A 24,733-nucleotide genomic window follows, 5' to 3' on the forward strand; every position below is an offset into this window, starting at 1 on the left:
CCACAGGTTGGGAGTGATGCCACTTTTAGACTATTTTATGCTCACATTGTTATGTCTAATGAATATTCAGTGAGGGCTTCTTCCCTCTTCCTTATTTGTATTTCTTCCCCCTTGCCAATGTTAAGGTGCCCTTATTTTACAGATCAGTATATTTACGATGTCACTTTGTTGCAATGGCACTTGTGCAGTTAGATGTTCCCTCCAACTGCTCCCAGAAGTTGGTGTGTGTTCATGTTTCTGTGGTTGGGTCAATGTCATTATGAACAAAATTTCCCCATACATTCTACATCCAGTTATCCAGAATTTATGGGTTACCTAAGTTTATGCCAACATTCACAGGCCAGAGCAGTGGAGAACGTAAAGATAGACAGGCCAGTAATGCCCACCTGTAAAACAGCATGGGATAATAGTTGGACTACCAAAGTAGTGCACATCAACATGGCATAAACACGACCCACAGATGAAAGTAACTCAATTCACATCAGCTTAGTATACTTTGAAAGAAGACTAGAATTTGTGATTAAATGCAGAGTTAGTGTGATCTAATAAATTGTGTTGTTTGTACACAGGCATTTCCATAATAGCCTAATGTGAGTCACAGCGGATAAACCCCCTTCCAGGCACATAAACCAATATGCATTTTAGGGCTTTTCTCTGATAACCCCATTATTCCAGGGCCCTTCCAATGTGGAAAGATTTGGGGAATTAGGAATGGTGTTGGAAATTCAAGCAGTATTGGAAGAACAAATAGCAACGTGCCAGCATCCTTATTCCCAATTCAAATGAGTCACTCACCATTGGTGTAACTTTGAGGTTTATAGGTTTGGTTTTTTTGCTCATGTTTCCCCCCCCCCTCTTTTTAACACATCCTATGGGAGTCTTTGTATATTGCAGATACCACCCTTTTCCATTCAGTGCCACATTTACATGCCTTAAGTAGGTAAACTAGCAATTTAATTTAATTCTCCAACTTGCCTGTGTCTTGAAAGGCTACCATTTACGGGTACATGTGATGCATGTAGCAATTTAAATTACAGATTCCTCTGCAAGCCAAATTGTGTAAATTGTCAGTTTGCATTAATACTCAAGAAGCATTTGAAGCTGTCATACGCTATATGCTGAGGGGCCAGAAGAGAGAGCAGTGTAACAAGCAAATCAACCTACTAGAAGAAATTTGCCCTGCGGGAAATTCCCACGGTGCTGGTGGAATGTTAGTACGTGGGAAAATCGCTGCAACAAGAGTGGATACTGACACAGACAATTGGTGTCTAACTCTCAGCCATTACTACTGCAAATTCTGTAAGTACCCCCCTTTGGGGGCTTGCTTGTGACTACTTCACTGGAGATATTTAAGAGCAGATTAGACAGACATCTATCAAGGATAATCTAGATGGTGCTTGGTCCTGCCGTGAGGTCAGGGGACAGGAATTGATGACCTCTCAAAGTCCCTTCCAGTTCTAGTATTCTATGACCCTGGAGTGAATTAAGTGCTCCCAGAAGGAGCATTGGAGACAGTGAGCTGCAGATGCACACCGTCCCGCCCTCATCTTCTGCATGCTTCACAAGTGGAGTATCATGCTAAACCTGCTGAACAGATGAGTTAGTAATGGCCATTTTAGCTATAGGGCACTTTCCTATCTTTCAACCTGATTATCCTTAGGGGCGTGCTCTCCATGTCAAAGGGTATGGGCAAGGCAATGTTTGGGAAATTTGTACTAATGCTGCCTCTGCTGCCACCACTCTCTGGAGTCGCAGAAGCTCCATTCTCTAGCCATAGTCATTAACCTCCCAATCAATGAATAAACTGAAAAGTCAGTCAAAAAATGGCCCTTTTGTATTTAATTGTAGTGGTGTTTTTTTGTTGCACCTCATTATGCCAGCACCATCATCTAGCAAGCACCAGGCATACACATTTTCCTTTACCCATGGGCTGCCCTTCTGCAGCTCAGTCATTTGCAAATGCAAGTAGCACTACATGGAGAAAAGGCATTCTTGTCTGGTGATGGTGCTGCCAGGATTCTATCAAAAGGCTCCTACACAAAGTGTCCCCCCCCCCAGTCTGTGAGCACTGTTGTCACCCAGAGGGTGTGTACCCACAGACACTAGCCTGGGGAATCTAGTAATTAGCTTCCTCGTGGAAAACCTATTTTCTTAAAGCTACAACCAAGGCGGGAAGCAAAATTGCTCTAAGGGCTCCATCTGCTGAGTTGCTGAGCACTCTGGTCCCAGCCCAGTAATGCACTTTAAAGTGTACTAACTTGAAACAGGGGAGTAAACCCACTGAAGTCACTGGGATGGCTCACATGCTTCAATGCTTTGCTCTATCGGCATCAGAGTGTGCAACACCTGGCCAGATTGAGACTTCTGGCACCAATTTAGCAAAGCACTTCACCATGTGCTCAAGTGCTTGGCTGAATGGGGCCTTTAACACACAAATTTACATGAAGACTCTTCACTGGAAACATGTGTTTTGTTCTTAGATAATAGAACACTCGACCTTGCCTCTTTTCAAGTCAGAGGAGTTTTTCCACCAATATAAATCAGCAGGATTGAGCCCATTAGCAATAGGATATATTGAAAGTATTACACCAGGTTCAACTTCTGCAACTTGAAGTGAGAGTAGCCACCTTTTATAGACTCAAAGGCTGCCAGCTCCCACATTTTCATATGTGATAATTATGCAGTGGGGCTCCCTGGTCCATTTTAAAGACTAAATTGTTTTTCTTTAGAGTATTGTATTTTTAAGAGTCTGAAGAAGTAAATTATTTGGCAGGAATGATTTGGCATGTCTAGATTAAGGGGTGTTTCCATCAGAGAGATTCACCCAACCACCCCCTTTTGTTGGGTAGTGCAATTTTATTAAAGAGGCTTTTGTAAACCTGTGAGCATCCACTCCAGTATGCGAGTGGTTTTCTTCAGTTTCACAATGTGTCATGACACAGTGTTCACTCTGCATCTCTGTTTCTACTCAGACCAGTCTGGTAAAATATAGCACTTTCCAATCAATGTGTTTCCTTAGCGAACAGTGTTAAATGTTTTCAGAAGCCTCAAAAATGATAGCCAGAAGTACATGGAAGCAAACAATTATTCCATTTTAGAACTGGCAGAATGGTGCTGGAACTCATCCATGAATATTTTTTCTTGCTTTCCATGATAGTCAAGGATCAGATTTACAAAATCGACATTCTCTGAGAATTGGGTGCTTTTTCAGAATCTCACCAGTTACTTCTCTGCATTTTGTCTTTTTATAAATCTGGCCCTAATTGATCAAACTGTTTTGGCTGAGCCACAAAGAGTGAATTTGAATGTCATGTGTAGCCAGGGAACAGAAACAATACTATGTGATTTATCTCACCAATCACCACTAACACCTCATGGCTAAAATAGCAATTATCAGATATTGGATAGAAATACTGTTCGATCCAATCAGAGGTGGGGGGTTTTAATGACAGTATGAATAGATGAATGAAACGCCATCTCAGTTTTCTCACAAGTAACATTTAAAATCTAAAATGTAATGAGGATATTAAAGAGGGGGATCAGGAAACCCTTTTTGCATAGCTCTGTAAGGGACCAGGAATTCTACAGAACACCAGGGCCTAAGAAATGGCAGAGGCAGGATAATGGAAGAAAGCTGTCCTGGAGGAATAAATCAGTTTTTGAAGAAAAAGCCACACTGCTGTTTCTTTAAGGCCTGGGGCCAGGAGTCTTGAAGTGGAAGGCTGTCCTTTCCTCCAACCAATTGGAGCACTCCCTAGGAAGGGGAGCAGCATATATGCTGCCTTCCCCCTCCTTACATGAGGTAGGAGCAGAGCTGCTGACCTCTCAGAACCTAGGAGTGAAAGGACTGATTGAAAAGGGCCCAGCTGGGAGAAGCTGACAGAGGGCTGCAGCTGGATTGAATTTAACTAGGGCTGTAGGACTTCTGCTCTAAGGAGAGTAAGCCAATGTGAACTACTGCACAGGCTCCAGAAGGAGCATTTCTGAACTTGTGACGGGAAGCCTCCCTGAATTATCACTCGGCCCCCGAAGAAGGTTTGGACTTCAGAGGCTAAAGAAGAGTTTTTGTGCTTTGTAAAAGAATTAATAAGACCCCATGATGGAGGGTCTTGTTCTCAGCAGTTTGATCTGAGTCAGTTATTGCAAGAGCCATCAGGGGGCTAGGGGCAATTGTCTGAAGGGCTGCACTGTGCCCCAAGGAGGGGTGCATGGGGGCAGCTATTTCCTGCACTAGACTTTCTGACTATTTATTTTGGGGGACTATCTTGCTCTTTTCTACACCACAAAATGTATATACTGGATTTTAAAAATATTTCCTTGGGCATGAGGTGGGCTGAAATGTTGCTTCTTGTTTTTAAAGTTTTGCGTCAATTCTGCCTTTCATTCACTTTTAAAATGAAAAGCTTAACACTATCTCAGATGAGCCACAAGATGGATCCGTGCCAGCTAAAGCCATAAGGTCATTTTCTTTTCTGTAACTTAAATATGAGGGTGAAATGATCGATTCTCTTCCTTCATGCTAGACTTCTATTGCAGAAAATGTGAAGTCACTTCACTATCTCCTTACCCTGGCCCAGATGATTCCTTCTGTCTTGTGTGTAGGAGATACTGTACCATGTGGCTTTTTCTTTGTATTGCATTATCCCAACTTTAACATCAATGCTCTCCATTATCTTTTCCAGATTGAATTTAGTTGGATTCTTAAAAGGGAGAGAAATTGATAAGTCTCTTGAAAAGCTCTGCTTTTGTGTGGATCATATCATCTTCTCTTGTGATGAGGATTCAGTCTAATCTTAACAGAAAGATATTGCTTAGGCTTTTCCATTCAGTGTCTTTTATTATTGCAGACATTGTTCAGCTTTTATAGAACCATAGCCCTCTACTAATTCACTAAGTATAGTTTCAACCAGTCTGATTTGCTCTTGCATTTCAATGAAATTCAATCCCTAGAGGGATCTTTTTCAGAGTAAATTCTACCAGTATTAAAAGGCCTCCTGGTATAACAAACCCACCACACACAAACCACCATGTCATTCTACTTAACTAATTACATTATAAACCCCACTCATTCTAATTCTACATTTGAAAAGAAGAAAATAAAGCAAAACAACCCTCCCTCCTCCCATCTTTGAATCCTGGATTCTAAAGGTAAATGCCTAATGCCTCACAACAAGGTTAGAGTTTCTTTTTGCTTTCTTGCACATGTTTTGAACCTGTTTTAATTCATAATCATGTTTCTATTCTGACTTGTCTATTTTTTTTCCATTCACCCTCTGCTCTGCAAATTGAATATGAGTTTGTACATTTCCAAACTTTTCCTTGAGGGTTTCAGATGAACGGTGTCATAATCTGCATTAATTTCATGAAAAGCAAACCCTCTGGGTTAACCCTTTGGTGCTGATAGTCAGGTATTTCCACACTTTAAGATTTAAATTAATTCAATCATTCCCTTGAAGAGAAATAATAGCTGTTGTACCTCAATCTGGTGTATCTTAGTTATGCACTTTTTAAAGAAATGCTAGCTGTAGACTATATACTCTGTAACTTTGATTTTTATGGTAGCTACACAGTGCACACTTGCAATGCCATTGAATACTTTGAAGGGATTCAGCAATTAGGAAAATTTTCATTTGTAAGAAAAAAATATTTGCGACTGAACTAAAAAGATGACTGAATTCAGTGCAGAAGGTAGTTTTCTGTGGATTTTTGGGTCTGGTTCTAAGAATCCCAAGAATTTCAAAATAAATGTATTTGTATTTCCCATTCATCAATCTGTTCTGTGACGGGCCGTCACTCGCCCCGGGGCGAAACAGTCGGAGCCCCTGCCAGCAGGGGGCCAGCGGCCAGGCCCAAACGCCCCAACACTCCCCCGGCGCAGGCCGGAGGGGGCGGAGGACCGGCGCGCTCCCACCGCGCCTGTGCCGGCAGCGCAAATATGGCCCTCCCCCCGGAGCCCCGCACAGCGAGGGCGGGGCGGAGGGAGGCAGCTGGCCGGCAGGGACGCATGCCAGGACGTGCCCGGAAGGGGCGGGGCCCCACACAGCGGCCGGCACGGCGGGCCGATTCAAAAGGGCTCGCCACCAGCAGGGCGGGGGGCAGGCCTCTCACAGCAGCGGAGGAGCAGCCCCCGTCACAGGACGGATCCCGAGCGCCTCGCCACGCAGCTGTTGGCCCGGCGCTGGTCCCGGGGCCTACGGGACAGCCACTGCCCCTGGAGGTCGGTCAGCCCCTCCTCGGACGACGGGCGAGCCCCGCCGCGCCGGACCAGGAGGGAACGGAATAACCGGGAGCGGACCGGACCCAGGGAACCTACGCCGGAGACTTCACCCGGACGTCGGGCGCCTTACACTGCCGAGTCAGGGTAGGAATGGGGACGTGGGGTCCCACCCACGGGAGGCACTCGAAGGGAGGAAGGAGCCTGGGGCAGGGCGCTTTTGGCGGCCGTGGGCGGACGGGTTACGGAGGGAGTGAACCCCCGTCTGCCGCGTTGGGGCGCCAGCCGACCCCGACGCTTAGGGCCCTGGAGTGGGACCCGGAGAGAGGGTGGGACCGGGTCCCCCTCCCTCCCCAAGGGGAGCGTCCAGCTCCTAACAGCCACACCTAAAGGAAAAGTGTAAACTAAAACCCCGTACTGGGGAGGATTTAAACTGGGGGCACCACCCCCCCCCGCAGGGGCGGGTAATCATTTCCAGGGTTTGCTGACCCCCCCTTCCAGCCGGGAGGGGGTGATCGCACCCAAGGGCCCGGGCCCCATATTGGGGATCTGGGGGACAACAGGGGACAAAAGGGTTCGCAGACCCCCCCTCTCGGGCTGAGAGGGGGGTGATCGCACCCCAAACCCTCACACGTTCTTTTTAATAAGATCATTTACCATATAAATTTTGCAGTCCAATAATTTACCATATCACCTAGGAAATATTTCAACTATTAATACTTACAAATTTTATGTTTCCTGGACCTCTCTCTAATTCACTGTGGTTACTTTGGCTCACAGGAGGATTTAGTTTAAGAATCTATACTTCCTATCCAGGTATTCAATTATTCAAACTATATTTTGTTATCTTACAAAAGAACTCCTTCACATTATTTTCATTGGGCAAGGTCATTCTTGAATCATTGCCTTTTGCTGATTGTCCTCAACCAGTTGCAGATTATCTAAACTAATTTTAAAAGCAAAGAACCTGACTTTTTTTGGAAGCAATTGGACTAATATGTACATATCTTTGAAGGGTCTTTGAAATATGTACATGTCTTTGAAACTTTAAAATGGAGTACAACAAAATCAGGAATTGTAAACAAACTTTAACTACAGATGGGCCTAATGGAAAAGGAAAAAGAATAAAGTGTGTGTTTTTTGTAATAAAGCTGGTTGCATGACATGGGACTGGTCTTGTAGTAGAGGATTTCTTGTGTAGCAAGATATAGGAGCTATTATTCAGAATCTCATTGCACAATGAAAGAGTTACGCAAAGAGAAACATAAGCAGTTCCAGCCCATTATAGAGTCTTAAATATGATGAGTATATTCTTGAACTATACCTAGAAATCTGTTTTTTGTTTTTTTTTTTTTAATAAGTGAAGATGTTCCAGCATGGGAGGGACCCAATGTCGAGTGAATGGGATTAGACATTTGTTGAGTAAAATCTACTCTGGTTTGTTACATTGCAAATGCAATGTTGCTAATTTTATCTCAGAAAAAATATCTGGGATTTATTGGGAACACAGTCTAAAAAGCTTTAGACTAACAAACTGCTATAGGGAACACGCACTCAAGAAAAATGAGAATGGCTATAGATGGGGATAATATTGGAATTATAGAACAGCGTGAATTCTGCAGGAGTCTATTACTCTACATAGTAAGGCACAAGTGTTGCATAGGTAGGGGTACAATGTGACTATATCCTTAAGTGCCCAAGTCCCACTGAAAGCCAGTGATACTTGGGTCCAAATTGCCTGAATTGCTTTTGAAAATGGGGCTTAGGCATCAAAATCTCTTAAAGGCTTTCGAAAATTTGACCCCAAATGGCCACATACATGGAATTTGCTGGCCTATGCATATTTTTGGCATACAAGTAGTCCAGTTAGGTTTTGGTGTGTGTTGTTTTTTTGGAAACATGGGGGGTTGAGTTTGGGTTTAGTTTTGTTTTTTTGGTGATGATGGTATGCTGATCTCAGTCTCATTTAAATTTTTATTTCCAAAGTTATTTTTGGGGATTCCCTTATGTTTGCTCTCTTTTTTTTTTTTTTCTTTCCCTGTATGTCAGATGGCATTCCTGAGCCCACGGCTGTAATGTTTTGGCAAGTTTCAAGTGAATGAATTCCTGATAATTATGCATTTGATTTTGTGTGATACGTAGCATCCTTAATTATTAACTTTGCTGTTGCTTCCCTTCATCCCGGTTCTCTTGATAATGTTGTTTTCAAGTTGGAAGTTGCTCATTCCTTTTTGAGATCAGCCATATGTTCTCTTTTTCCTCTCATTATAATTATTTTCCTTTTCTAAAATGCTAGGTATTGAATGTGCATTTGGGAAGGAGTTTTTTGCTTGGGTTTGCTGAGGAAACTTTATATATATATATATATATATATAAAAAGTGTGTGTGTGTGTGTGTGTGTTGTGGAACTTCGTTTGCATTAAGCTTGTTTTTTATTTTTGTTTTTGTCACAATGCAGTTTTATTTAGGAATATGTCAATTCTGATTAAACATAACAATGTCTAAATGTTTTTTATTCATTTTTGTTTCCACTTTTTTAATATATGAAAATACTAAATATAATATATTATATACACATTTCATGAATATAATATCCTAGTCAAAACAAAATGAACTGAAAAGGTAATACCGAAATGAAATATTTCAAAGGTCCCAAATTACATTGTTTTTGTTTAGAAGGAAATTTCAAATTGGCGGGGTTTTGTTTTGATTTGGAATAAATAATGTTTATGAAATGTCAGAATTTCCAGTGACACAGAAATTCCATCTCCTGAACAGCTCAAGGCTACAATCCTGGGGCATGACTACACTACGGAGATCGACCCTCTAGAGGTCGCTCTTTTAGCAGGTCTAGTGTAGGCCTCCCTCAAACTGAATGCTGGGGGGCACCCATGCTGGTGTCCTGTACTCCTCATAATGTGAGTAAGGGAAGCTGATGGGAGCACATGCTCCCGTCGGGCTCCTGCAGTGTCTACGCTGCAGCGGCTCGATTTAAGGTACTTTGTCATACCCAAGTGTACCTTGGTGTACAGCCCAAGTAGAGTCACATCTAATCAAGCAAGAGGCTCCTGAGGGAAACCAAAAAGGCTGCAGAAAGGAGTGCCAAAAATTCAGTAGTTTTTTCCCCTTCATTTTTAGAAATAAGCCACTATCCTAACTTAGAATTTACTAGTGCTTTAACCTGGGTTAGCTGAGGTGTCATCTCTTCAATCAGCATTACATCAGGCTGCAGTTTTCTCCAAAGAGGTGTAAGTCCACTGATCACTTCTAAGCATTACAAATCCCATCGCAGTGTGTGGTGTCTGCCTTCCTGTCACGGGTAGTTTCCAGTATAGGTAATTAAATTCTGCCTATATAAACTTGTTTTCATACAATATGGTATTCTTAACTCACTTTCCTTAAGCTTCTTTGTAGCTTTGTTGGCACCTCTGCAGCCTTGTCTTCAGTTTTTGTGCGCTGTTGGTGGCTGAATTTTGGTGGTCAGTGAAGTAATATAATTTTTTAAATAGGAAAAACAGGCTCACTCGAAAGCCTGGCTCTCTCTGAATTGAAATCTCGCTGGGGCATCACCTCTACCTCTAGTTCTGTAAAGCTGTTCTGAGATTTATTCTTGGAATTTTATAATTGAGAGTATGAAGGGCTTAATCCTGCCCACTTGAACGTGGAATAGGTTGCAACGTTAGAATCTGCTCTGCCCTAATCGCACATCAGAGACTGAATGATTTTGTCTAGGTCACAATTCCCTCCTGTCCCTGCAACTTGAGCAAAAAAGGGAAAGACAGTCCCCCCCCCCCCCCTTTTCATGGAGCAACTTATTCTCCCTACAAGCTAGGCCAGCTCCTTTTTGTTAATAAATAAGGAGGTGGAGACAGAAGCAGAGTGAAGGCAACCCACATTCTGGTCCTTTCCATATTTGTCCTCCTGCATGCGTACAGTAGAGAATATTTTGTATGCAGCCTCTTCAGTTGGATTTGCAATCTGAGCATGGTTTCAAAAATCTGCTAGGTGGGCAAGAGTTCGTGATGGAAATGCTGTGGTCACTCAGCAGCCCTCCAGTGCTGCATGGCTGCAAACTGAAAAATCCATTTTTGCTCATCTTTGGTCAGAAGCTGTATGAGTGGGTCCTGTGACCGATGCAGCAGCAACTTTGCAGGAATCTTCGAGAGTATTTCAGTGAGAAGTAGGGTTGACAGATGGTTGCAGAAAAAATACCAAACAACAACTGTGGCCCCTTTAAAAACCACGTGGTGAGGCTTTTTGGCCATAACAGGCTGCTGGAGACTGCCCACCATCTTGCCTCACTGGGCTGAGCTGGACAGCTCCTGGTAAGTACTAGAGTTGCCAGGCTGCCTCCCTAGTGAGCCAGACAGCCTGGGATTTTTACATGCTGTCTGAGGAAAAAATCAGAAAGTACAGGACATTTTAGGTGTCTGGTATCTTTTTTGATTTTTTTTTTACCAGACAGGAGGTGAAAATAACGGACTGTCCGGTTAAATAACGGACTGTCTGGTTCAATAACGGACACCTGGCAACCCTAGTGAGAGGTAGAAATCAGGGTTTCAGAGAGAGTGAATAAAAAAGGACAGAATGGTTGAAAGCCCAAATAGAATTGTTAATTAATGGAGCTGCTCAATACCAGAGTACACTAGACCCCTAAGGGTACATCTACACTGCAGTTGGCGGGTGCAACTCCCAGAGTAGTAGAGAGATTTGCATTGAGTCAGCTTGAGTTAGCAATGTGGATATAGCTGAAGAGGAGATGGCTTGAGGTAGCCTCTTGAATTTAGACCCATGAAATGACGCATAGCAAAGGGATGCGGCGGAATTTTCTATACATCTGGCTACTCTGCAACTCCTGTGTAGCCATGTTGCTGATGCTGCTGGTTCTTCTGGAAAAAAAATAGTCAGCTGTTTCCTGATTCAAGGCCCTATCTGGCCAGGGGAAGAAATGAAATGGGGAAAGGGCTTCTGGGAGTTGTAGTCCTTTACTTATAGCAGGTTCATCCGGCAATGAAATGCTCAATCAAACAACTGTGCGGGAAATGGATTCTCACAAATGTCTTAGGTCACTCCCCATCCTTTCAGACTCAGAAGTTAAACATGTTGTCATGGTACTGTGAGGATTACTGCTTCTTTTCACAGAACTAAAATATTTGCTTCTAAATTCACATTACAGCTGTTAAAAATATGGACACATTGTCAACCGTATGGCATTTATTCCCAGAGCCTATAAAACCTGTAAAAATAGCATTGCCAAAGCAAAGCATCAGGCTAATCATTTGTACAGCCTACTAGGTACTTCTTTCTGAGGCATGATATTTAGCATAGTACAAACATTTTGTTGGTAGTTGTCTGAACCGTTAATTTTATATCCACTGCACACTGTATTATGATTATATCCAGATTGGCTAGTCCTGCTCTTATTATATACGATGCATACACAGACGTAATTTTAAACAAAGCAAATACTGATTACATTTAATGAGTTAGAAAACATTAGTTGAATTAAATGATGGTGCATGAAAGATCGGGATTTTTGGGGGTTTTTTTTAAACCAAAAGATGCTTGCTTTCAAGTTACAGTGAATAGAAAATATTTCTAGCATAAATGACTCTCTCTTTATTGAATAGGTTTGTATAAAGAGGTTGCATGCATATAGAGGGAAAATATAGCCCTATGAAAATAAAACAAATAGCCCATAATATATATGCTGGTTTTTTTCCCGAAATAACTATTTCAAAATAAGCTTATTCCTCTTCAGAAGCAGGAGTTATTATATTGAAATAACAAGCCCCTTATTTCAAAACAACAGTCTTGGAAGTGTGGATACTTCACTTGTTATTTTGAAATAAGGGGAGTTCTTTCAAAACTCCCTAGTGTAGACATGCCCTGTTATACTACAGAATATAATTTAATCTATCAAAAATCTTGATTTTTATAATATTAAATAGAATTTTAAATTAAGTCAATATTAAATATTTTCATTTTTCCAAACTTAAGTTTGCAGTTCTCATTTTGTTGGATTTAATGCTTCTTTCTGATTCAGAATGGGGGGAACCCTCCCCCCTGCAATTTTGGAAACTTCAGGTTGAAACCTGTAATCTGTAGTGGCCAAGTATTTATGTAAAAGTATAACAACTGATTACTTTCTTGGCAGTCTCAGCAAAAATCCAAAGATTAGAATGAGAAATAGTAATATTAATGTAACAACAGTACCAAAATGATGGGGGAGGAGGGAGTAACACATAAATCATCCATGAGTTAATTTAGTACCATGAAATAAATGGATCTTTCTCCTTATTACTTAAAAAGAACTCAGGTTATTAAAGAGTTCAAATGTGCATAGAATGTTCAATGTGCAGAAACAAGTTGTTCCTATACATAATTTCTTAGAAAACCTATCTTTGGATGCTGCAAACAGAGCTTCATTCTTCAGAGCTATATATCTTGTGTGGCTATTTAGGACCTTACACAACAACCATTTATGCACACTCAGTAGGACTACTCATTAAAGTAATGCATGCGTGTAAGTGTTTCAGCTGCTAGGACTTGCATGTTATCTGATACCCTCTTTTTTTATTCTTTGCCCTGAGGAGAAATAGTCTACACAAGATGTAAGGCAGCAGAGAATCTGATCCATATTATCCTCTAAGAGGTTTGATGGTTTTTGGTTATTAGTCTGGAAAGTGTTAACACTACAAAGGTCAGTGTTAGAATGGGTCAAAATGATTTTATTTTGCTCTTGAAATGTAGCATTTTCATGGAAATTCAAAAGCTGAACAATTTCAGGTGAAAGCCAAAAAATTGCAACTGAAAACTTAAAAAATTAGATTTGAGAATGCTGGTGCAATGCCTCATAAGAGTTGTAGTTTGAGTGCCTCATGCTCCCATTTTCCCCTGTTTGGGCTCAGTGTCTTTCCACGCTTAGCTGGCTAGTTCTTGCTCACATTCTCAGGGTGTAACTGATTAACACCTATGGGCTTTGGAAGGAATTTTTCTCCAAGTCTGCTTGGCAATGACCATACAGGGAGGAGCGTTAATTTTCCTCTGTGGTGTGCGAGTGTGGATCATGTGCTGACATTATCTGGGTATATTAATTCCCTGCCATTGAAGGGTCTTCAGGTACTGGTGAATCTGTCCTTCCAAATCTCTGCCATAATGTTTTACATCTGGGGACTCCCATGACTTTTGAGGGATCTAAAAATTTGGTCTAATTCCAATTGTTGGGTTTAGTGTGCAGGTGCTGGGTGGTGGTAGTGGCCTGTGAAATGTAAGAAGTCACACAAGACTATCTGGTCTGTGTTTACATGATTTCATCTCCCATAAGGCACCATGGTTTTGTTGAAGAGGGGATCAAGTACATCATGGGAGCCCCCATATGTGTGCATTGTTGGAGATGTAGTCCAGTCTGGAAATTCAGAGCAGAGAAGGTATTTGGGTGTTCCATGGCACTATTCTCTGCTCTCATGAAGCACTGTGGTGGCATTTCAGAATCTAAATATTGTGGTTTTCAGGCCTTCATTTTATTGTGAAAAATAAAATCACAGACTTCTCTCAAAGTTTTGTGTAAAAAAACAAAACAAAAAAACCCCTTCCATTTTCTCTTGGGAAAACATTGTTGATGAAAAGTTTTTGATTAGTGCTAGTCAACATATGTTTTGTTTCCTTTACAAAGGACCCCAACCGACTATGCTCTAGGAGAGCAGGCTCTGAACTCAGTGGAAGTCATTAGAACTGCAATGTGAAATATGAAAATTTGTTGATGATACACCATATTCTTCAAGATAATCAAATGTTAGAAATGTGGGAACATCTTTTCAGTGAAAAGAAAAATGTCAAGTATTTAAATAAGAATTAAAACAATAAGAAAACCCATGTCTTTAAAAAGCAAGGCAAACATTTTATCCCATGGAAGCACAATTAGATTAATATTGTTATCGCTACCAGAGGGAGTACATATTGTTTCAGCACGAAATAAAATATAAGACTCTGTATGTGATAGTGCTTAAACAAAGTGTGTTTCCCTAGACTATGACTTAGCAAAAGACTTCAATTTGTGTTTGAACTAAATAGTGCTACTGGCATCTCAATGATCGTACAACTAAATAGGGTCCAATTCTAGAAGTTACTTAAGGACGTAAGTACTCTTATTGACTTTAGTAGTACTACTCACATTTCAATAAGGGCCCAAGTTAATATCAAGAACTACAGTACAAGATATATTTAAAAATCAGACTTGCTGTATTATTGCTAAAACAGATATTTTTAACTGAATATTAACATACTTTTCTCCATAAATAGGTAATCTCTTTTTTAAAAAAACATTTTAATGTAATGTTAAGTGGGTTAGATCTGTCAGTAGGGTAAATAAAAATAAGTCTCCAAGAAGATGAAGTATAAAGCTTCAGTTTTTGATGTTGTCAGTCTGGGTATGTATTGTATAATAGCAATTGTGCTGTTTTTAAGAATCTCAAGTCCCAGCAGTGATTCAGTCAGACTAAAGGCAAACTAAAACACTTTCTGTTCTACCTGTCAGCAGTGGTTGCTAGTACTCACTGCTGCTCAGTGGTATGTTGACTTTTGGAATAAATACTCTTTAGAAAAAAGCAACTATGCCCATCAATGGTGCAAAGAGAAATGTAACAGAGGAGGTTAATTTTAATTAGTTTTCTCTTACTTCAAAATTTAGAAATGGTTTTATTTTGGTTTCCTACTGGAGATATTACATTATTCATTCAGGCTGTGTGTAGGCTTTAACATTAGAAATACTATCAATTACAGTAAATGCTATTTTAAAGACCACTCTCCTCCTTCTTGTACATAGCCAGAACTAAATGAAGGTCTGGTATTTTTCCTTACAACAATCTGTAATGCATTAGCTCAGGTGCCTAGTATAGACAGCTGGAGATTTCCATATGGAATGCTTTTTTTCAGTGGAGAATGTCTGGTTCATCAACCTAAAAGCATTTTGCAGAGATGGTTCAATTTTATTGAAGCTGCTGTGGAACACAGACACAGTTCCAATAGAAATGTGCCTGACTTCTTACCATCTTACCTGCTCAGTTACTTAATGTGTAGACAAGCCCTTCAACTGTGAGATCTTCAGGCAGCAATTGTCTTTCTTTCTATTTTTGGACAGCACTTAGCACAATGGAGTCATGACTCATGATCCAGAATTGGGTGCTACTACAATACACATAATAAATTCAAGAAAACAAAAAACTCTTAGATCAAATCATGGCAGGTAAATTAAAGGAACAATGGATAGTGTTTTAAAAATGCAAATGCATTTACTTTTCCTTCTAAGTATATCCAGTAGATGTGAATATTGATGTAGGAGGCAAGAAAATATTGCACTGGTGTAAAGTACACATGGCTGCTAGTAATGGGGAGTTTACACTTGTTTGTCGTCATCTTGAATAACTATGAATTTTATTTTTAATAGAAGGCTGAATAAAGTGGTTGGCCAAACAGAAAATGCTTATTTTATGCTTATAATCATTAAGAGTGAAGCCAGAAAATGGTGCGGAGAGCAGAACTTCTTTCTTGTCCAAATGTAAAGCAGAATAAAGAATTTCAGTGTCATGTTCATTTTTGAATTGCATTTATGAGATATCAGCTCCTCCAAAGCCTTGGCACATGACATAGTAGAAATATGATCATTCTAATCACATGATAAATAAACATTATAATGAGCAAGAAGAAAAGCCAACAAGTTTTATTGCCATTCATTATTGTATTGACGTATACCACGACAACTGGGTTGGATGCTTTGTGTGTGCAAACACCCATTAGAGAATAGGGTCTCTGTCTTTTGGGTACTGCAATCTAAATAAAAGCTTAGTATATACATTATCTGCCAGTTGGATTCTGAGTTCTCAGAAGAATATCTTGTCTCAGAAGAATAATTGTGACTTGTTGGGGTTTGAGGATATAATTGTTTTAGTAATCAGATTTCCCTCTGTCAAGGTTAAGAAGCACAAGCAGTGACACTTCTATGTTAATGCTTTTAACAGACTATAAGCTATTTGGACATGATTGTTTTACCATGGCAACACATTGCCTTTGAACTGTGATATTGACTGTTGTCAGTAACATATTGCTAGCCAATGTCCTTATAACCATATTGCTGCTCTTGCGACATGGGAGATGAAAGGTAGTGGCAGAAGTTATAGTGAAGGTGTTAAGTAAGATCTGCTGTGCAAGTGAAGGAGGTGCAGGTCAATTTCTTGGCAGAGTGTCAGTAGTGCGAGGCCAATTTATCTCAGCGGAGTGTCTGCTCCATTGTGTTTTCAGTAGTCAGAAGCTTGCTTTTGAGGGATGAATTTAAGCAAAGCATCCCTAAATTACTGAGAAGTAACAGATTGGTAACACAGCAGCCAATATGTTTTGAAACCAGTGGCACATCCTGCAATGTTCTTGAAGATGTGCCCAGCCAGACAGTGAGTGATCTAAGATAATGCTGTTGCAAAGCAATGTTGCTAGTATGGAAGGAGAAAACTGCAGACTCCCTTTGGCAAAAGAGGGTACAATGAACTGCATGATACTGTCAGTTCGAACTATAGCATAGCTGTGGAAACGCTACTGTTTCTGAGCATGGATATTTTGTTTAATGATTTCATTAATGTTGATTCACAGGGTGTAGAACCTTACTGAGTTGTCTTTGACGTGAGCCCCAAAACCCAATTAAATCACTAATGTAACTGTTGGTTTTTTCATTCCATTAGTTAGGGACCAAATACAGAACCCTGGATGCTTTCATCCTTTGGTAATCTCTAAACTCTGATAAAATCTTTGCTGTTGGGCCCTGTATCAACCAAAAATGCAGATCTAGCAACTATTGGACCTTGAGAAACCTGGATTCAAATCTTATTTGCATCTGTAATCTCTCCATCTTTTATTTTTTTTATGCTCAGAATCCACAAATTATTCACTTAGTGCAGACCCAGGTTCCCTCACTGAACCCTTTGGTGACCTTAAGATCAGTTTTAAAACTACAGTATAGTAAAATCCCCAAGATGGACAACACATCAGGTGTTGGCTTTCATTATGGATGGTTAGCACAGCTCTGATCGTAACTGTTAATTGTTTTCAGGAAGTCAAACGCAAAGGAGAAGCCAAAGAACACTTTCTGGACCCGTGGTAATTCTGTTCCAAATTTTCAAAACTAGATATCTAATGTAAAGCTTCTAAATCTATGTTTAGGCACTTAATTTTCAATTATCTGAGTTCTAGGGATGCCCGGATACCATTGAACTCAGTGAGAATGGCAGGTGTTCTATACCTCTGAGGTTTAGGAGCTAACTTTAGGTTTCAGGTTTGGAAAGGTTGGCTTTTATTTTTTTCAAAGAAAAAGCTCGATAATATGATGCTTATAATGTTGTATGTGAGCATTTTCAAACTACATGAAGGGAATTTGCTACATATACTACTTAGATGTTTCCCCTCATTTATGGCTTTTTACCTATATATAGCAAGAATCCAATTTTTGTGGGTAACATTAGGCACCTGACATGTATATTAGCCATGTGGATGCTGATTTAGGAAACAAAAATGGATATTAAAGTGACAAATTACAGATTGCAGTGACTTAAGTATCTGTTTTGACAATTGGGCTTATTTTACCCTGGTTGATATACTAAGTGACTGAGGGCACGTCTAGACTGCAGGCTTCTTTCGGAAGATGCTTTTCCAGAAGAGATTTTCTGAAAAAACTTCTTCTGAAAGAGAGCGTCCACACTGCCAAAACACATCGAAAAAGCGATTTGCTTTTTTGAAAGATAGCATCCACACACTATCTCACATTTAAACTGTGATTACTATGGACTGAATGGCCACCAGAGCTCCTGTATCTTTTCCTCTTCCTCTTCTTCCAAAAAAAGCTCCCTCTTCCACGTCCATACACGCCTTTTCCCGAAAGAGCTCTTTCAGAAAAAGCGTTGTTCCTCGCAGAATGAGGTTTACCAATGTTGGAAAAACCCTCCATTCTTTTGATTTTCTTTTGAAAGAACACAATAGCAGTGTGGATGTAAGTGAAGATTTTTCAGAAAAATTGCCGTTTTTCCGAAAAAAGCTTTGCAGTCTAGATGCACCCTGAGAGACTGATTGGAGTTTTGACATGGATTTTTGTGGGACTAGGAGCAGAGACTGAAACCTATGTGTTCATTTTGCAGTATAAATCATTTGCAGATTTTCATTTCTGACAGTTCTGGCAATGTGCAGACTCTTGGAAGAATGTTGTAATTCATTAATGTTTTGGTATGAATTTAAAATCCCCGAAATACATAGAGAGATGGCTCATTGGGAGTATCACTTTCCAAGTTGTGTGTGTGTGTGTGTGTGTGTGTGTGTGTATTTATTTATTTATTCTCCTTTGTCCCTTTCCCAAAAGGAGTTCACCACAGGGACAACTCAACAACATATGTACAGTATTAAGTCCCCATTCTCATCCCTTCAGTTGCTGCACTCATCACTCTTAATTAGGACTGCTTTCTTCATTCCAGTTTGGGTCCAGCAAGTAATATTTTGTTGCATAACCCTTTGGGGTAATTATTAAAGTTCCTGCAGGTTCAACGTCCAAGTTTGTTTATATCATACAGCATTAAACTTTTCAATTTGAATGTAGTGAAAGAAAGGAGAAATTTATAAATGATAGAGGCTGTGGTTTGGGGAGCTGGCCAACATTTTCAATAAATATTCGTAAAGTTGGTAGTGTTGCGAAAGGAATTCCAGGTTTTGTTTTATTTCACATTTCCTATGGTATTTTCTTTTTTTAGAAAAAAGCTTAAACAGAAAAAAGAATAATAGATTTTACAACGTAAGCATTAACATTGACACAGACATGGTGTCTCTGAGTGTAGCCAGTATGCAAAACTGTGACATTAAGGGCATTATTTATGGAAAGATGGAATATTAAAGAAGTACTTTAGACTGGTAATACCTTGTGTTCATACAGAGCCTCAGCTCACAGTGCTGTAATTACTACATTTTATAAATGACTTGGAAAATCTCAAGCTAGGAAGATAACTAGGGGAAATCGGAGACTATATTTCTCTTGGAGGGCTTTAGAAACAAGGTAAAATTTTAAAAGCTTCTAGTGGCCATATTTTGGAAGATATTTGGGTACTTAAACTACAGATGTGCAGACCTGCTGAGAGTAATTCCGGGTCCCAGGGCAAGGAGGATCAATAAATCTGCATTAACCTCAGTGTGCTAAATCACCTGAGCCCCTGGGCAATTGCTTCCTTTCCCCTCTGTTGGCAGGCAGGCCTGTAGATATGTGCCTATAATGGGTGGTATATCTCACATGGGCAATGGACAGGGTTAATGGAACCCAGTGGCCCAATTATGTCATTCTGTCGAGACAAGATGAGCTAATGAAGAATATTAGACTCAGCTGGGGAAAACCCGATTGCAAGGTTCCTACAGAAAAGGATGGCAAAGCAATAGGGAAAGGAGACCCAGGAGAGAGAGGTAGTCAAAAGTTTCCTGCCTCTGGAAAAGCAGCCATAAAGGGGCCTTCATAATCTGGGAATATCCCTGAAAGGAGATAGCAGCTGAGGAGAAGGAAACGCCCAGGCCTGGGAGAAAAGTCTCCGGGGAATTATCTCTGAGAGTGAGTGGCTTCACGAGCTTTTGGAGGACCAGTAACATTCATTTGCATATTTGCATATTCATTAAGCAAATGATGAGTATCCAAATAAGTTGTTTCTGGTCCTCCCAAAGCCCCCAGTGCCAGTGTTAGCAAAGCTTTTGATACAGTCACCCACAATATTCTTGCCAGCAAGCTAAGGGAATATGGATTGGATAAATAGACTGTAAGATGGATAGAGAGCTAGCTAGATCAGGGTTTCCCAAACTTTACTTTAATTGGAACCCGTTTTTTTTTCAGTGCTGATTTTTGCAGCCCAAAAATATAAACACATATAAAAAAAGAATGAAAAATGAATAAATTTTCAGTGTTTCACCCGGCTGCATCTTCCACCCAGCCTGGGCCAGGGCTTGGGGGACCCGGTGCCGCATAGGCTCTCCAGGAGGCAGGAGCAGGAGCAGATTTGGGGTAGGGTATCTGGCTAGGAGGGAGGGTGCAAGGAAGGGTAGGGTTGCCAGGTGTCCAGTTTTGTACCGGACAGTCCAGTATTTGACGGTTTTGTCCGGGAAACAAATTGAGAAATTACCAGACATATAAAATGTCTATTTTCTAATTAGGTAAGTTTTATTATAATTAGGTGTAACAGTCCTTAGCTGCGAACTGCCTGGCTGGTAGATGTGCTCACGCTGCCTGAGTGTGTCTACCTGCCAGGCAGTTTGCAAAACTACTCGAAGGAGGATATGTGGGTGTGGAGGGCAAAATGGAATCCCGGCCAGACTCACTCGTCTTCCAAGGTCTGTAGGGTCTGCATGTGCCCAGGTCAGTCCTGCTTCCCCTCCTGATCTCCGCAGCCCTGCTTCTGGCAGCCGGTTCCCCCCACCGCCACTAATCTCCCCCAGTCAGCCGCGCTCTGCTGATGACCCCCCCCCCCCCACTGACTAGCCCCTCTGCCCCTGTCCAGCCCTGCTTCTGGCAGCTGGTTCTCCCGTCCTCCTCCTCCTGATCTGCCCAGCCCTGTTCCTCCACCTGCCCTCCCGAATCTCTACGGGACAGCCCCGCTAGCCCTAGCCCTGCTTCCACCGCCCGCCCACCTGGATCTCTGCGGGACAAGCCTGCTAACCCCAAACCTGCTTCCGCCGGCCGCCCACCTGCCCAGATCTCTGCCGGACAGCCCCACTACCCCTAACCCTGCTTCCACCGACCACTCACCCGCCTGCCCTGATCTCAGTGGAACAGCCCTGCTGCCCCCAACTCTGCTTCCCGGTGGCCTGTTCCCCCCGGCCACCTCCTCCCAGCCTATTCCACTCTGCCCCGCTCTGCTCCCCTCATGACAGCTACCAGGCATGCTGAGGCCCGGTATTTTTTTCCCACAGCCCATAGTTTTGGAAAAGCTGCCTTAGAGGCAGCACTCTAGCCATGTGGAAGAATACCTTGCAGAACCTGAGGGAAGTGTGAGCAGCCTGAGGTGGGTGTTTTGCTAAGGTCAACAGGTTAGAAAGTGGCCTGCTTTCCCTCATCACCGGAAGAACATTCCCTCCATTGCCAGGACCTGCTGCTCAAATTACTAATTAAATAGCATGCTGAGGTCAGATGGAAACTGTGCCCTGATGCATTGCCCTGCTGTCCCTTTTGAACACTCTTGCCAAATCTCACTGCACTTCACCCATAATATAAAATGTTTCTCTTCTCTTCTTCCAAAACCCAGCTGAACACATGGAGATATAGTGGAGGTTCTGACCTGACCTGCAGTAGGAATAATAGTCCGACGTGGAGAGCAGTATATTGAGAGATCCTCTATACAGACTGAAAACTCTTTAAGACACAGTGGGCTCCAGCCAGAACATACAAGCTCAGGCTTTGCTCCTGTTCTCATTCCAATCAACCCACTCAATCAATGGTTGTGATAACAGCATACTCTACAGTCTTGTCTGGCCCTTGTCATGTGTTGTAGAGGCACTAACAAGGAGCCAGATTTTCAGGTGGTATAAATTGACCAGAGTGCCCTTGATTGCATGGGCATCATCCTCATTTATACCTGCTGAAGATCTGCCTTAATGTGCCTAATTTATTTTTAATTGATGATCTCACCCTTGAAAGCCTGAGGTCATCTGGGGCACATCAGGCTTATGTCAATTTCCTCGCAATCACTTTTTGAGGTTGGCCTTGCTGATCTCTTGTCTTGATTGGCAGGCCAAGCCAAACAAATCTGGAAGGTCCATTTGATTTGGATCTCAACAGCATGGTCTATAAAGAGAATTAAGAGAAGCATTCTAATTCCTTGAAAGTTGAAGTCATCACCACAAAGTTCGCAGGCCACATAAAACTACTCCGGCCTCAAACTAGATAGTAATGGACCAAGTCCCTATTGGGACAGAGCTTGTATGATTAAAAACCCTTCTCCTACTCGGGAAGCATCCATAGGTTTAGCAAAATTGTCTTAACTTATTCTTTCAGGTCAGAGATCAGTTTCTTTCTAGGGAGCATATTGCAGGGCTTGTCCACACTCAAAATAAGCTTTTAAGCCACCATTTTCGGCTCTCTGAAAGAATGCATGGCTTATTTGGCATGTAACTGTGAGTGAAGAGCAAATGCAAAGGAACTGTTAGGCTGAATATAAATGTAGTGCACCTAGATATAAATATATTGTCATTGGTAAATAAAAGTAGGTCAAATGACAAGCCGTGAAATGCGGACAGGCTTTGTGCCTCAGTTCTCACACGCTTCATACTGATAAGGGAAATATGTTTTCCTACTTCAGAGCAACTGTGCTCAGGTGGATGCTGAGCTGTGTCCGTGTTCTCCCATAGTTAGTGTTCTCTGTAGTTTTTGTACCTCTGGAGCAAGGTATTCAAGGTGTTGATCTTTATTATCATATTGTAAATTACTGGTTTTACTAGTGCTCATGTACAGTTACACAATAAAATAGGGATATAAAATCCCGTTTGATCAGTTAACTACTTAAACTTTAAATTTAACCAGTTAACCACTTAAATGGGACTGCATGCTGGGAGTCCATGGCTTGGCATGAAGCGGCCTGGGTCTGGCTGGGTCCAGTGATGGACTATACTGGGTTGACTGTGCCCACCTCAGGCAGGGAGCTGCTCCCACCACTTACCAGTTAACAAGGGACATCCTTACAATAAAACATTCCCCTGAGCACCTCTGTAGACATTGTCCTCATCTTTCATAAGTGACTTCTGGATTTGGGCAGCCTCAGTTGTTAGGTGCCCATCTTGAAACACTTTACTTGACCCTGAAGTTCAGATATGCTCAATATCAATTCTCTTAAAATGAATATCCCTAATCACTGGTTTCTCTGTAAATCTTGGCCATTGTGATTCTGTGATGGGATATACAAACCCTACACTGGAGAGTAAGGGGTTAAGGAACAGGTCTGGGTCCAGGCAACTACCCAGACATCCCTTCAAAGCCTGCACAAGCAGGTGGCAGGGATCCAAGAAGGGGAGCAGAGCAGCTGAGAAGAAGGCAGTGGAAGGGAGCAGGTGGCTTCTCTGTGGGGGGCAGTATTGCCCAGAAGCTCATTGTCTGACAACACAGACCTCTGCAGACCCACAAAGGAGAGGCAGGTGGAGGATTGTGGTTCAGAGACATAATTAGAGTAATCTAGCCTGGCCAGCTGAAGGAAACTGGAGGAGAAAGTGAAAGAAAAGGACAGATCCTTGAGTCTGGTGCCTGAGACCACAGAGACATCCTGACCATAAATGATCGTGTCAGGGGTGGTCTGCGGGAGGGGGAGTGTTTTAGAAGCCCAAGATGTTGGGTGTAGTCCTGAACCCAGAACAGTGTCATTAAAAAGAAACTTCATCCCTTCAAATGACTAGCCGTACTCTTTTTCAGAAACTCGGATTCAGTACAACATTAAAGCATGCGCATTTAGGTGCATGCTTCAGTCTTATTGAAATTAGTATAACCTAAAGTTAAGCACCTGCTTACAAGCTTAACTTGTAATAGGAATTTTTTTCCTGCATTTGGTTCTGAGACAGCAGGTTGTCAAGGAGTGTTACAGAGACTACTGCAATATCTTTATTTGATAAAAAGCTTATTGACTATTTAATGAGACTGGAGAACTGAAATGGCTTGTTAAAACTACGATTGGTTGAAACACTACTGACTCATAAAATAAGTCTATTACTTTAAAAATAGAGATAATGATGCCTTTCTGAGCACTGCATGAAATATAGTACTGTTTTTTGTTCATTTCTATATTTCGTTTTTTTCTCTTAAAAATATGTTCATATATTCTTATGTAATAATGAAAATACTGGTGTCTCAAACAAATTCTGTGCTTTCCTCAGCACATCTAAATTAGGGGGGTTTTTTTTTGTCCTTGGAGGATAGTAAGATAAATGATGCTAGTAAAGCTATTGCTTTGACCAATGCTCATACTATGCCATTAGATTTCATTGCTTGAGAACAAGGTAGCTGGGTTCTAGATACTGGAAATTAAAAAAAAAAACCATATGCTATAACTTCAAACAGAAGCTGTGGGCTTAATGCAGAAGTCATTGGGTGACATTTGCATTGTGTAGCAGGTCAAAGTTGATGTTCATAATGGATTCTTCTGGCCTTAAAAATCTAAAATATCTTGTCTTGATTTAAAGACTTTAGGTGATCATTATCCAATACATTAGTAAACATTCCAATGGATAATTGTCTTAATTGCTAAAAATTTGCACATGATTTCTAATCTGAATTTGCCTGGCTTCAAGTTTCAGCCATTGAATCTCTCTCTCTCTCTCTCTCTCCTTTCTTTAATTTTATTTTTTAAAATTTGATAAAGGGTGCTTATTACCTCTCACCCCCATTTTGGTACAGTACCTGTAGATTGTGATAAAGTTGCCTTTTAAATTTCTGCTACAAACTAGATTGGGCTTTGTGACAAAATCAGGTGGGAGGGCTGCAACAGA

This window comes from Pelodiscus sinensis, chromosome 1 (assembly GCF_052426305.1).
Source record: "Pelodiscus sinensis isolate ZL-2025 chromosome 1, ASM5242630v1, whole genome shotgun sequence".
Taxonomy (NCBI): Eukaryota; Metazoa; Chordata; order Testudines; family Trionychidae; genus Pelodiscus; species Pelodiscus sinensis.